This window comes from Crocuta crocuta, unplaced genomic scaffold (assembly GCF_008692635.1).
Source record: "Crocuta crocuta isolate KB4526 unplaced genomic scaffold, BGI_CrCroc_1.0 scaffold138, whole genome shotgun sequence".
Taxonomy (NCBI): Eukaryota; Metazoa; Chordata; class Mammalia; order Carnivora; family Hyaenidae; genus Crocuta; species Crocuta crocuta.
The window spans coordinates 9,382,640-9,398,069 of NW_027532585.1; positions in this window are offsets into that span (position 1 = coordinate 9,382,640).

A 15,430-nucleotide genomic window follows, 5' to 3' on the forward strand; every position below is an offset into this window, starting at 1 on the left:
CCCTTATTCTAACAGTTCTAATGAAAGCCAGGGGGTTGCAGCTCATTGTCTTGTGTTGGGTTATATACCTTTCCAAAAAGCAATTACTGTGGCCAGGGGCTAGTCAGTTCCACCCTCACCCCATGTACTGGAGAACTGGATCTTTGGGAAGCTCATACCAGAAAAGAGAGGGATGGGTGCTAGAAAAGAACATCAAAATGTGTCTGCGAAAACTCTGAAAGGAGCTTTAATCTTTTCTCATGTGAAATCGTGACATGTTGGTATGAGTATAATCACTATTGCTTATTAAATGACTACTGCATTTTGAGTTTTCCACTAACAATCCTGATCACAACGCCATGAGATAGGTGTTATGCCCATTTTACTCATGATGACACTAGAACTCTAAGAGGTTAAAGGAATTGCCAGGGCTGTACAGCTAGGAAGTGGGAAAGTCAGGATTTTCACAAGGTCTATCTTAGGATCCTAGCTCTGTCTGCTGTGTCTGTCTCTAAATAAGTATTCCCCACTTCTGATTTGATAGAAAAAATGTTGCCTACATGCATGTGCGTGATCTACTAATACTAAGAACTATGAGACTCATAGGTAAGGAGGCAAATTATGAGGGGAAAGAAGATGCTTTGAGACTGGGCACTCCTAACTGGGTGGGGGCACCCCACCAGCAGCGCACTTTGCATCTCTGGAAATGCCTGGACCCATTTGTGCCTGGGAGACCCCATCTGGGGAGGTGGTTTTTTAACATCATGTATTTCTATGGCTTTGTTTTCCTTGTCAAGTTCCCAACAGCTGCGGGACTTATTAAGACAGAATAATGTTGCATATTCATCAGATGACTTGTTAATCATCTGCCAACCCTCTCTGGAGAGCAGGAGTCCTAGAGCTCAAATGAAGAATAGCAGGCAGCATGTCCTCACCCGCTCTTGAGCGGTGTGCTACTGGCACTTACATAAAAGTTTTCTGGAATGTGGGTTTAAACCAGAGGGAGAGTTTCCTGTTTGTGGGTACAGCATGCTTTCATTTAGATCATCTATTTGTTAGCTTCCTCTATCCCCACTGTCTCCCCACTAATACTCCCCAGTATACAGAAGAGACAAACTGAGGCCCAGAGAGTGAATGGGGAGAGCTTCAGGGCAGGGCTTATGTGAAGTTAGGTCTCTTTCCCCTTCATTTAACATCCCTACTGGTAGGGATCTTTCATCTCTACTTTGCTGCCAAGAAGCTGCTCGTTAAAACAATGATTCTCTAGGATGGGCGCCCCTTGTCTGTTTAGTTCCCTAACAAACCCTGAATTCCTGGAACAGTGACTGGGCTCTAGAATAGATTCAAGAGATGTTCACTGAATGAGTGAATCCAAGTTCCCCAGACCAAAGCAAGCATCTTACCTCGAATACGCAGTGAACACAGCACAGTCTCCATCCAGTATGACTTCCGGGAGCAAGCCCTCCCAGAGAGCCCCAGAGGATGCTGGTTATTCCTGCAGACTCCGTCTAATTGCAATTCCTTTCAAGATGCTGCTTTCAGTTTCTTGGTGGATCTCAAAATAGTGCCTGGAAATTGTTCTTTCTGTCCACTGTGTTCTCACTTTATCCCTCATCCAGAAGGATGGGTCAGCTCCAGCCTTCCAAAGCATAGGTAATGTCAGGTTGTGGTTTTTAGTAATAAGTTTCCTCTTCTGTAATGAGTGCAATAATAACACACTTTATTTCATAGTAATTAACAAAAGTACCTGAGATCATTCATGTGAAATATGAGGCTACCACAGAGTAAGCATGTACTAAAAGTTAGCTATTGCCATTTACCTTCTAAGGGTACTGGTTAAGAGCACAGACTCTGAAACAGCTCATTGGGTTCAAGTTCCAGCTTTGCCTTTTAATAATAGTGTGATCTTGGGCAAGTTACTTCCTTCTGCCTTGGGTCCTCATCTGTAAAATGGGGATGATAATAGAATTTGCCTCATAGGGCCACTATGAGGTGTAAGTAAATCAATATTTGTAGAGAAAATAGAAGATTCCCTGACACATAATATAAGCCATAGATGTAGTAGTGGTGATATCCAGAAAACCTAGTACCAGATATTAGATAGTGCTGCCTGTGGAGTCCACTGCTCTCAGGGTCTCCCATTTTTCTACTTTCCTTTTACTTACCACCATCTCAGATGCCTCACCTTTACCCTACCCAGCCTTTCACAAATTCTGGGTTCCTTATCCCTGTCTTCTGACCTTACCAGAGGAAGAACAAAACCTGTTAGAGCCAAGATGTGCTTGGTCCACAGTGAAGATAGGCTGTTGCACTATTGACTGCTATTGTTAACATCTCAGAAGTATCTGCATGTGGATTATTTCCTGGGTGCTGTTTTTCCCTCTTGGAAAAAAAATGGGTGGACACATAAATAGAAGGACTCACTAAACTGGTTCCTCCACAAAGGAGATCTTCCCCAAATTGTATCTTCCACCCTAAAGTGCAGACACTGCTTGTGATATCCAGAATGTTCTTTTCCAGGTTCAGTGAGCTTGAGATCTAGGCTCTGTTTCTAGTTACAGAAAGGTAAGTGCTGGAAGTCTTCAAATAGAAGTCTGTCCCATCCTACAAAAGGGCCCATTCTATGGTTCTCAATGTGTGGTCTCTGGCCCAGCATAATCAGCCTCACCAGGGAATTTGTTAGAAATGAAAATTTTTAGGATCTACCTTAGAGCTCCTGAATCAAAAACTTGGAGCATGGGCTCCAATCGTCTGTTTTTAACAAGTTCTCTAGGTGATTCTAAATGCCTGCTCAAGATCAAGAACAATGTGTTTACTGTTGAGTCTTCATCCAGAAAACAGGCTTTGCTAAGTTAACCCTTCTGGTCTGTTGTCCTAAATGCCCAGAGGTATCCAGGCTTTGCTCACTGCCCATCCCCCTCCATCTTCTTGGCCTTGCTTCCATCCTTCTGGGTACACGCTAATTCACCTCTTTCAAGAGTTCTTCTCATTTTTTGTGAGGAAGCATAATAGGCTAGTGGTTAAGAGAACAATCTTCAGAAGCAGACAGTTCCAGATAGAAGTTTTATTTCCATGACTTATACCCCAAGCAAGGTGCTTTCCTCTCTGCTCCTCAGTTTCCTCATCTGTAAAATGGGCATAAAAATAGCTACCTTACTGTGAGGCTTAAATAAATGAGTTATATGAAAGCACATTGTGTGAAAGTAGGTAATAACATGGCAGCTGGGTATAAAATGAACAGCGACCCCTCTGGTTTTTACTCTAACCACCCAATCATTTTCAGATTGCAGATAAATCATTTTCACACTTTGCTGTACATTCAAATCACCTAGGTAGGTTTTTATTCTGATGCCCATGGAGTGCCCCAGACAAATGAAATTAGAATTTCTGGGGGGTGGATATCAATGTTTTTTAAAATTCACCTGGTGCTTCTGAGTTTGGAAACCAGTACTTTACATTGTTTGCTAGTCTCTTTGCAAATGGAGTGAACCATGGACTTTGGCCCAACAACTTGATACAGTACTGTTGTAGCAAAGGCTATCTTGTGTATAGATGGTATTTTGCATGTGTCCCATCAGCCTAGCCAGAATGTAAGTGTCAAGAGAGCTGATGGGGGCCCAGGCCTCTTTGTTTTCCCCATCCCCAAGCCTAGAAAGATCCATGGCTTGAATTTAGCAGGTGCTTGCCCTTGATGAACTAATTGAAATAGAAAATAAGCCTGAGCTGGTAGAAATGAGCCCCCAGCAGGCCATTTCAAAGAGAATTAAAACTGAGACGCCTGAGTGGCTCAGTCAGTTAAACGTCCGACTTCGGCTCAGGCCATGATCTTGCAGTTTGTGAGTTCAAGCTCTGCGTCGGGCTCTTTACTGACAGCTCAGAGCGCGGAGCCTGCTTTGGATTCTGTGTCTCCCTCTCTCTCTGCCCTTCTTTCACTCAAACTCTGTCTCCTTCTCTCTCTCTTTCTCTCTCAAAAATAGATAAACATTAAAAAAAAGAGAGAGATTTAAAACTAAGAACAAGGACTCTAAAGCCAGGCTGCATTGGTTTGAGCCATGATAGAACACTCCCTAACTGTGTGACCTCAGACACGATAAAACTAGTGTCTCTGTGCCTCAGTTTCCCCATCTTAGAGTTGTTGTGAAGATCAAATATAGTAACGAGTGAAGTACTTAACACAGTATTTGGCACACCAGTAAGTGGACCTGTCACTATCCTTATCCTGAAGACTTAGTCTAACCTGCCTCAGAGTTCAGCTACAGGTCCGTGTAACAAGCTGGTGGGATCACCAGATCTGCCTTTCCTTCTCACTTTCGTTGGGCAGGATCTTAGACAGCAGAATCGCTTTATTTGAAATTCTGTGATGCTTCAGGATATTTTCTCTCCTTTTCTTAGTACTCAGTCCGTTGCCTGACACACACTAGGATTCAATAAATGGTTAGATGAACGGAATAAATGGATGAGCTGGACTAAAACGAACTCTCTCTCTATTAGACATGATTGCTGTGCCTGTAAGAGTTGGAGAAGGCAAAGGGTCCATCTCAAAAGAAAATACAAATACAGATAAGACTTAAGGTTGGAGAGAAAAACAGACACTCCTGGCACTTTGTCATTTAAATCATCATAGCATGCCATATGTCTTTTTGTAAAATCTCCTTGTTTCAGCCTTTACTGGGTCCCCAAGGAATCTTCACTAATTCATTCAGTCAGGAAAGTGACTATTTCTAATTAATAAGCTGCAGTGAATCAAGCCTAGAAACGGACTCTGTGGCAAGTTCTCTACTGCCTGAGCATATCAGTCAGCACACAGCATAGATGTTCCTTGCTCCTTGAATGCATTGCTTCAGCTACCTTGTCTGTGACCATGTCATAATTCACTTGTCCTAAAGGCTCTCTGGTTCCTGCTTGGACTCATGGGTTTGTTCAGCTAGGAAAGAAAATACAAACATTTTTTTGAGTGGGGAGGAAGTACATTTATCTAGTAGATTGGGAAATCTAACTGGTATGGCCTGGAAGCTGGGTCATTGGTTGTTGGCAGCAGAACTACATTACAGGAGACAGTGGATCATAATTGGTTTTCAGAGGAGAGGCTTTGAAGCCAGACGTGTGTTGTTTGAATCCTGGCTACTCTCCCACCCAGTTCTGTGACCTGGAGCAGTGCGACACAAAGCATACGGTCCATAGGCTGTTACTGGTGATGAAGAGAATACGAGGCTGGGCCAGAATGTAAACCAGCTGCATCGCTAAGCATGCCATTAGTTCTACTGACTCCTTTTTGTTTTTCCAAAGCAAGACTTTCCCAGTGAGGGAAACTTTGGGTTCATTTACATTCTAATATAATTTTCTTGTTCCTTTGCTGATTGATGGTGAAGAGCTCACAGAGTGGCGTTTTGTGAGGCTCAGTTACCTTATTGGGAAAATAGGGAGAATGATTCCTACTAAGTAATAGGGCTGTTGTGAGAACAGACTGAGGTATTATATGCCAAGTTCTTAGTATAATGCCTGGGGCATATCAGATGCTCAATAAATGAGAACTATTATTAAACAAGATAATATAGTCCTATGATTGCCATATGATGTCAATGCTGTTATCTGAAATAACAAAACCAAAATATGTTCCGGAAACAAAGGATTCAATGGCCAAACAAGTTTAGAAAACTGAGCTCTAGGGGACAGAGGGAATTCATCCTAGATGTCTGCCATCTTTCTGAATTTTTTGAGACCAGAGTTATTTTATTTTTGATTCTTCAAGGCCATCAAACATTGTTCCAGTAAATGCATGGAAAGCCTAAAGGCAAATTTTACTTTGGAACCAGCCATCTCGACATCAGTAGACCCCGAACTATCCTTGTTATCTTTTCTCCTGTTTCCATCCTCTAGACAGCCTTGAACATGAGTGATTATGTCCTCTGGGGTGTCTCCAGTTGGCTGCAACTCCCATTTTCTCCTGTTGAGACCCTCCTCCCGCACTTTTCTTGAATCATTCTGAACATTCAAGACTTTTGGTGTGTGGTCCCAGCAAATGATTCTTTAAGGGCCACCTGGCCTGGAGTAGACAAATGTTGTTTTTATGAAGCCACAAGTCTTTGGCAGCAGAGAGGCCTATACATACACACAGGGTAGTTTCCCTATGAAATCTCAAAGGTATCCTTGGAGGATTATGTGAAGGTATGTGTTATAAACCAGCAGCTTTCAAGCATTTTCATTCTACAGCTTTCTATCAGGTTTATCCACTACAAAATTTTAGGTCATGTCTTTTATTTAAATGACTGTGCACCCAGATTAGTTTAGCTCTATATTAATCAGGACTCTTCTGATTAAAGGCGACAGAACTCTAATCAAAGTAGCTTAAACAGAAAGGAGAACTTGTTGATTTCCATAGCCTGGAGGGATGGAGGAGATGCCAACATGAGGTGTGACTGAATCTGGGGACCCAAACAATATCCTCAGGGCTTCCTGTCTCTCAGTTCTGCTTTTTCTTCTGTTTCTCTTTGTTGATTTCATTTTCTTCTGCAGATTTATTTCCTCCCAGTAGACGTAACTTGGATGCCAGCACTTCTGAGAAGGTCATATCCTCACAGAAATCCAGGGAACAGAAAGCTGCCATTTCTGAACATGCATTTATAAAATCCCAGAGTCACCTGCCCATCTAAAATCGGGTGGCTTGTTATAACTATCAACCAAGGCTCAGTCATGTGACACTCCTGCCCATCTCCCTCCCTTTATAGCCAGGATATTGGAGAATTGTGAACTGAAGCCGCACTAGAACTAACTGCAGTTGGAAAACATTTAGTTCTCCAAAGGAGGGAAGAGATTATGGGTGACTTACAGAACATATATGTTATAGAATATTGCAGGGAGAGGGTAAAACTAGATAGAAAGACATAATGGAACTTCAAACAAAAATAAAGGAGGAAAGTTTAGCCGATAGGTCTTATTAAGGTCACTCAAATTACTCAACAGAAGGTGAATACCTTTCTAAGGAATTGACTAGCCTTTCTTATTAAAACCACTGTTTATTATGTTAAAACTCACCTTGATCTAAGAGAAAAACCATATTCCCCACATTTTCAACACAAGTGTGAATTTTCTCATCAGAACCTGGCATTGCAGATGAACCCAACTCTTATCTCTCTCTGTCATTTCTCTTAATGAAATGTCTGCCACAAAGTAAATGTTTAATGCATATTAGTTATTGCCACCATTTTGACTTAGGTTATTGCAAGAACAATCTCATTAGATATTTATAATACCCTTACATTATAGCTCCTATTTCCACACAGTGAAACAAGCTCACACACTTTGGGATATTCTTAAGCTCATCAGTAATTGGTGGGGCTGATATTATCCAGGTTTTCTGACTCTGAAGCTCTTAATCTCTATGTAATGAATTCAATCTCTGAGAGTTGGAATACAAGAGGAGAAAATTGACTTTCTTGACCTAACTCCAATTCCAAGTCCATAGAAGTAATTCATACCATTCTGGCCTTTAGGTTCTTGCCTCATCATAATTACAAAGCATTCATTATACAAGGACCCTTTGTTTAATCTTCAAGACTATTAAGTAGAGGATGCCCCCTTGACATCCCCATCCAGTACCCAACAAAATCTCCCTGAAGACATTTCTTACTTACATACAGATGCCACATCCTATTTAATTTGAAAAGCAGAAACAAGATTGGGCTTGTTCTTAACAGTTCTATTTGGCCCTTTATTGGTACCTTTTTGTTAATAATAATGTACTCCCGGGTCGTGGATAATTTTAGCATTACTGAAGCTCTAGCTTGTCTCATTTCTGTCGTTGCCAGTTGCCCATGCTTGTTCATTTTCTACCACCTGCTAAGATGTTCATCTTCATTTTATATGTGTCACCAGCTTGAGAGCCTTGAAAGATGTAACCAAGATTTCTAAAGAAAAACTAAATATCATATTTATTCCCTCTCGTTAAGGCAGTAATAGTGATTTTTCTTCCTCTACCGCTTGACTCTTAAGGCCTCTCTGGCTTGTATATGTATTTGGAAATGCAAGAGAAGGTGGATTCTCTGCTTTCAAATCTTGGATCAGGGGTACACTTTAAATATCTTACAGTTTCATTTGTCATTTATACTTCAGTGAAGTTGAAGAAAACATCTTTGGATCAGAGAATTCAAAGGTAGTCAAGAGTCCCTGTCCTGGGTCTCTTCCTTCAGACTTCATATGTGTCTTCTCCCCAACACCTTCCATCCCCTTTACTGGCTGCCCCTTTACTGGCTGCCCTCTGTCATTTCTCAGAATCCCATCTGAGTTAGGATGTTCCAGCTGTAAGTGACAACTGACATTGTAAAGTCATTTGTCTCACATGTCAAAGAATTCCCGCATTGGTTGGTTTCAGATTGGTTAGTTGAGCAGCTCGGATCACTCCGCATTTGGTTCTGTGCTCCTCAGCAGGTTGGCTTGGTTCTCAGGCTTGTCCACAAGTGTTGTTGCAATTGGCTTCGAGTCCCAGGTGTCACGTTATACAAGCTGGCTAACAGAGAGAGACACGTTTGTGTCTCACTCTCTTTTCCTCGGGGAGGGACACTGCCAGAAGGGTAATAACTCCTACTTACTTATCATTAGCCTGGAATTCTGCTAAGAATCAAGGCGAAACTCCAAATATCTGCTTAGCTATTCCGTTTAGATATATAGATCTTCTTTTTGGATAACCTCTACCCCTCTCCAGTTTTGTGCCACTTAGACAACCTGAGTGTCTAAGCTCTTTCAGGGAAAATATCAGATCCTTTTTAGTCGGTCTCCTTCATTCCTAGGACAGTTTCCAGGCCACCAGAACCCTTGCCAGAGTTTAGTTGAATGAACAAACAAGCCAATGTTTATGCAGGCTCTGAGCACCTTTTAGTGGCCATTATTTTTGTACTATGCTTTATTTGAGCAGAACTCCTTGCTGAAAGATCAGGGAAATACAGGAAGTCCTTTCTTTGCTTGGTAGCGTGCATCTGTAAAAATGACCATGCAAAATGAAACCATGCAAAATGATCTTAATAATAAATGGGAAAATTTACTATTGTGTGGTGACCGTTATCATTTTCTATAAAAAACATTAGAAAACTCTCTTACTGTCACATAGAAATGTATGGGGATGTGGAAAACTGATATTCATTTAATACAGTGTTATTTAAAACATTAGAAATATTGCGAATCAGGTACCTGGGGGGCTTAGTTGGTTGGGCATCCAACTCTGGATGTCAGCTCCGATCATGATCTCAGGATTGTGGGATCAAGCCCCATGTCAGGGTCTTGCTGAGTGTGGACCTGCTTGGGATTCCCTCTCTCTCTCTGCCCCTCCCCCAATTGTGTTTTCTCTCTCTCTCTCTCTCTCTCTCTGTCTCTGTCTCTCTCGCTCGCTCAAAATAAATAAATAAACTTCAAAAAAGAAACATTGAGAATTAAAGTATTTTCTCTTTTTATTTTTTAATGTTTATTTTTGAAAGAGAGAGAGAGAGAGAGAATCCAAAACAGGCTCCAGGCTCTGAGCTGTCAGTCAGCACAGAGCTCAAAGTGGGGCTGGAACCCATGAACTGTGAGATCATGACTGGAGCTGAAGTCAGACACTCAACTGACTGAGCCATCCAGGTGCCCCCAAAGTGTTTTATTTCTTATTAAGAAATGATAGAGGCGCCTGGGTGGCTCAGTCGGTTAAGCGTCCAGCTTCAACTCAGGTCATGATCTCATGGTTCGTGGGTTCGAGCCCCGCATTGGGCTCTGTGCTGACAGCTAGCTCAGAGCCTGGAGCCTGTTTCGGATTCTGTGTCTCCCTCTCTCTCTGACCCTCCCCTGCTCATGCTGTCTCTATCTCTGTCTCAAAAATAAATAAAACATTTTTTTAAAAAGTAGTTTGAACCATGCTTGCCTTTTTCTCATCTTATCATTTATAATGCCGAGTGAACATTCTCTCCATGCTTTGGCGAATTGTGCTTCTTTCTAAGTTTGGATTAGCTTCCAACATTTTTTATTTTTTTTCTTTCCTTGCACCTTCAAGGTTGTGAAATAGCACTGAGAGTTCTTTTCATGTGAAGATTTTTGAAGGTGCCAATTTCTCTGGGATATTTTCCTCCTTTTCCTCGTTTATGTGGATAAGTCACCTTCCCTAAGTTCTGGCTGGGTGGCTAGAGTCCCCCGCAGTGACAGTCAGCATTCCAGGGTCAGCTATTACTGCTCTTCTTCAGATTCCATTTGAATTTTGCTTCTGATTTGAATTTTGTTATCACTTTTTGCTTCCTTTCTTTCCTCCTTTTTTGCCACCCCCCTCTGTTGGTTACCCCTTTCTGTAAAATGTCCTGTGAGTTTATCACCGAGAAAGACCAGGAGGCAACACAGCTGCCAGGTTTACTGGCTGTGCCCAACCCTAAAAACAGGTGCAGTGACTGATTACTGCCAGACTTTAAAGCCAGGACTTGATCGGTCACTGACCTTGGGGTATACCTGCTATTTTCAAGGTGATTTGTGGAGTAAGAGAGCCAGCAGCAAAGTTTACACTTTATTCAATTACTCCTAATTATTATATGGTGATAACTGAAAACTGAACTGTGTTGTTGATGCTATTGAACTAAAACCACAGTAACTGAAATCTACATGCCACATTACAGAGCCACGTAGAGTAGAGGCTGTTTATTTTGTAATTCAGGACATGTCCAATCACTGGCCACTCGCGGTCAGTGCTTTGTTCAGCTCTCCGCTTCTGAGATGCCCCAGGCGAGCCCCCAACTTTCAGGTGGCTGTGAGATAGGCAAAGCACAGTTTCATCAAATTCCTGTCCCTGGATGATATGCCTGCTCTTTGTCTTTAAGAAAGGATGTACTTTTAGCCTTGAGTCTGTGCAGCAGGCATGGATGGAAACAGTTGTTAATTAGGGAGGTGACGTGTAGTGTAGCACTGCTGAGAAACAGGGATGCCATTAGCAAGCTTAATAAGCCAAATGACTGCCCATGTGTCAATCAAAGGTGGTAAAGGGAACAAATATATAGGTTACAGGTTCTCCTCTCTCTTTGTTTCTTGTCCTTTAGCAAAAATGAAAAATTCATTCTCCTTTAGTACTTTGGCCTTCAGAACCTAATGTAATCCAGTCTAATAAATGGAATGTTAAGAAAAGGCCTGGGAGACTCTGGCACCTCCTTGCTGTGTGACCTGATGCAGAATTCTGAGCCTTTATTTACCTGCCCTGCTTCCATCCCTCACTTTCAAATGCTCTCCTTGCCACAGGTATGGTGCAGACCCCTTTGATAGTAACAGAGGTGAGCTCTATCCTCACCTCCAAGTGGTTTGAAATAGTGAGGCAACTTTTATATTTGCTGACTTGGAGCTCATGGAGATGACACCTTTTTTCTTTTAGGAAAAAGAGAGTGTATGCATCTTGTATTTTTTCTTATTTAATCACATTCTTTTTTATGTGACGGAGAAAACTGTTAGGTTATGATCAGAGCACAGACTTTGCGATCAGGGTGAGTTGGAATCTAGCCTTGACCACTGACTGTACTTGAGATGTTCAGTGTCATCTCACTGAGAAGGAGCTCAAGATGTACTGCCGACTGATGACCATAGGCTGATGGATGTGTGGTCAAATAAGCTGATGTGTGTACATCATTTCACACAATCACTGGGACATTGAATGTGCTCAAAATGCTATTTTCAGCAGCTCTCTATTCTTTGCTCTTTAGCTTCTGGTGTTCAAAGAGAAAACTATTGTTCAGTTGTGATGATTAATCAATGCTAAATATTTGGTATAGCTAGATTTCTGCTCTGTTTAAGTACTTTTCATCTTATGTATATTGTTTTGTTATTGTTTCTTTTTAGATATGCCTTAATGTTAGAAACCTGCTCAAATCATTTGTAGATATACATGGGGATATAAAAAGAATGAACGAATAAATAGTAATATTTCCATTTTGGTCCCAGTGATGTACAAAACATTCTTCCCTCCTTTCCTCTGGTCTGGTAACCTGTTGTGATATACAGCAACATTCTTTAGCTTGGGGAAAGCTTCACCTCTGAAATGATTCAATCTTTTCTGCAGATATATTGTTGCTGTCATACAATTGGCACAGTGTCAAAGATTTTGACCATGATCTTTTACTTTCCAACCCCTCATAGACAGTCTGGAACATTGCTGGTGCATTTTGGAATGGCAGAAAGAATGCTTTGTATTTTTCAAAACCCACCTCCATGTGTTTCTTCCTGGTACACAAGATGACTACCTGTCCTTTGCACTTAGTTAGCCCAAAGTCACAACTGGGTTCAGGCAAACAGGATGTGAATGGAAGTGATGGCCTCTGGAATTAATGATAGTATGTTACCATTCCCTGGTGACTTCCATGGCCATATTTTTAGAATGGAGAATGATAACGTGGAAGGGTACTTATTACCATTTGGAGGAAGATCACCATAGAGAGCCACTTGGACCTGCATTAGATAATGATATCACTATGTAATCAATCTTTGTTGGGTTCAGCTTGTAAAATATCAGGGTTTATTTGTTACCAAAGCATAGCCTACTCTATGCTGACTAAAAGGCTTCCCTATCGAGCTCTTGGGACTTTTCTGTAGATAAAATTATACTATTCTCATGTTAGTACTTTGTAAAGTGTATAGGAAAGCAAGATGTGAATGTAGCATGTTGTTATTTGTGGAAAGTGCATAGGTTCAGAAGGAGAGAGACCAAGCTCTTGGAAGAATATCAGATCCTTGTGTCTCTCTTATCTGTGGCCCCATCATCTATAAAGTAACAATCCTCATCTTTGTCAAGACTACTTCTCAGGGTTGTTATAAGATGCAAATGAAATCATAGATGTGTCATATCTTAGTATACTATAAAATCCTGTCAAGTAGAAGGCACTGTAATTATTTTTCTGGAGCTTCAAGACTCCCTCGGGAATACCCTTCTCACATGTTTTCTAGAATATCAGCACAGATTTTTGTTCACAGAAGCATGAGCCCAATCCTCCTAAATGTAATCTGAAACACTTGGCAGGCATTTTCTGCCTTGAATATCTACTTGAAGCTGAAAATAGAAGTGGCTAGGATTTTAAATACAGAATGTCTTGTGGGGAGATAAAAGAAACTTGCACAGAGCTTTAGCTTCTCCTGCAGATGAGGGTAGAGATGTAGGAAGGAGGGTGTGTGGTTGGAGTCTGGTATAGGAGAGAGAGATGTCAAAGTTCCCTCTGGGATGGACAGCTCGTGGATCCCAGGAAGGTCAGGGCATGGGCACAGCTACATACCCAGCCTCCTACATGGTGTGTTTGTAGGAATAGGAAGACCCTAAAGCCCCATCCCACTCCGTAGCTGGCTCTGAAATTCCCTGGGTAGAGCTTTCTTTTTAGCTGGCAGCTGTGCTCCCTGTCTAGATTCAACCAATAGAACAGTCTCATGAGAGAGATTATGCCAAAAGTTAATATTGTCCCAAGGAGACTTTGGGGGAATGAAGAAACTGAGTGAAAAAACTTTTGATGGCATGTGGAGACCAAGCAGGTCATTCGTAGTTGGAAACTTCAGGACCAAGGTCAACCAAGAGGCCCCTGAATCCAACTTTCCCATTTTGGGGCTCTGCTCCAAGGGCAAGTAGGCCCTCTGAACCTCAGTGTTCACCTTCCTAAGTCTTGTGACAGGCTGGGCATCCTGCCAAGTGCTTCACAAATATTATCTCATTTATTAGTCACGAATAACCCCAGGAAATAGGTACTATTATTAGCCTCATTTGAGAAATAATGAGGAAACTGAGGCCAGAGAAGTTAAACTCCAGGACACAGAAATGATAAGTGGCCGAGCCAGGATTCAAACCCAGGCTTTCAAGTCCATGATCTAAACAGTAAATACACTATGCTGCCTCATCTAGAAATGGAGAAGAATGTGCTTGTGACCCTCAGAGGCCCAATGGCCTTCAATACCCCTATGACCCAGCAATAGCACTGCTAGGAATTTACCCAAAGGATACAGGAGTGCTGATGCATAGGGGCACATGTACCCCAATGTTCATAGCAGCACTCTCAACAATAGTCAAAACATGGAAAGAGCCTAAATGTCCATCAACTGAAAAATGGACCAAGAAGATGTGGTTTATCTATACAATGGAATACGACATGGCAATGAGAAAGAATGAAATCTGGCCATTTGTAGCAACATGGGTGGAACTCGAGGGTGTTATGCTGAGCGAAATGTCAGGCAGAGAAGGACTGATAACCATATGTCTGCATGTATAGGAGGATTAGGAAGAACTTAACAGAGGACCATGNAGAAAAACAAAATGCAAATCCTCTGCTTGCTGCTGGAATTACCAATTCCTTGCTACTGGAAACAGAGCATCACTCACTGAGGTTCCGAAGCGATTGAAAGGCTCCCTTGGAGAGCCCCTGGTGCCCGTCGCACGGAAAGCCAGACCCAAGTGAGCTCATTACCTATCACTTGGTTGTTGGTTAAAAGAAATTAAAAAAAAAGAAAAGCCTCCTGGGGTTATGCTTTCCGTCTTGGGTACTAAGATTCATTAGCATATCTTCATAAAAATGCGTGTCTGCGGCATATGTTTATTGCTCATCACAACGCTTATATGCACTCATTAATTATCAGTTGCCTTTAGGCATTTACTTGAAGACAGTCAAGTACTATGTAATCAAGTAGAGCTAACAAATTACTTTTGTGAAGAAACTGGAAAGAGGAAAATGTGAGATTAGCCATTAGTATTTGTCTCCTACTTTCTCTGCTGGCTGGTGGCTTGCCGTATAATGTGACAAGCATCACACAACTGGGTCTCGGGGAGTCCTTCTCTAGACTTCGTGTTTCCGTCCCCCAAATGAGTATTTTTCTGCCATCTTTCCTTCCTATTACTAAGTGTTATTCCAAGTATAGATCAAACCACCTGCATCCAGTTTATCTGGTGAAGGGAGGGGGTGCTTATTAAAGCTAGGGAATCTCTTAACTCTAGCACGGACCACTAAATCAGAATTTTCACCAGTGAGGCCTGAGGCTGCTGACTGTGTACACTGGTTTATCCCCATTATTTCGAAGTTACTTTCACTCTCAGAAGTGTTCCTGCTTTGATAATAAACTATATGGACACTCTAGGCCTGAAGCTCTGCATTTTATCATGTGCCCCATGTGATTTTATGCTCATTAAAGTTTGAGAACTTTACCTGTGGTATAGGGATTGGGTCAGATACAACTATTAGTGGGCTTGATGGAAAAAAATACTCAAGTGTCATTTGTAAAAAATGTATTCTTACACATATCACTTGTCTAAGATAGAAACAAGATTTTTCTGGGAGAAAAATATGCCAAACACACTATATAAAATATGAATTATGAGACTAACTTCTCTGACTGGCCTCACACAAGTCAGGAAATCTGGCAGACTCAAGTCAAGGAACACAGTAGATTTATCCCTGCATAGAAATTCTGTGAAGGCTACACACAAACCTGTGAGCTCCTTCTG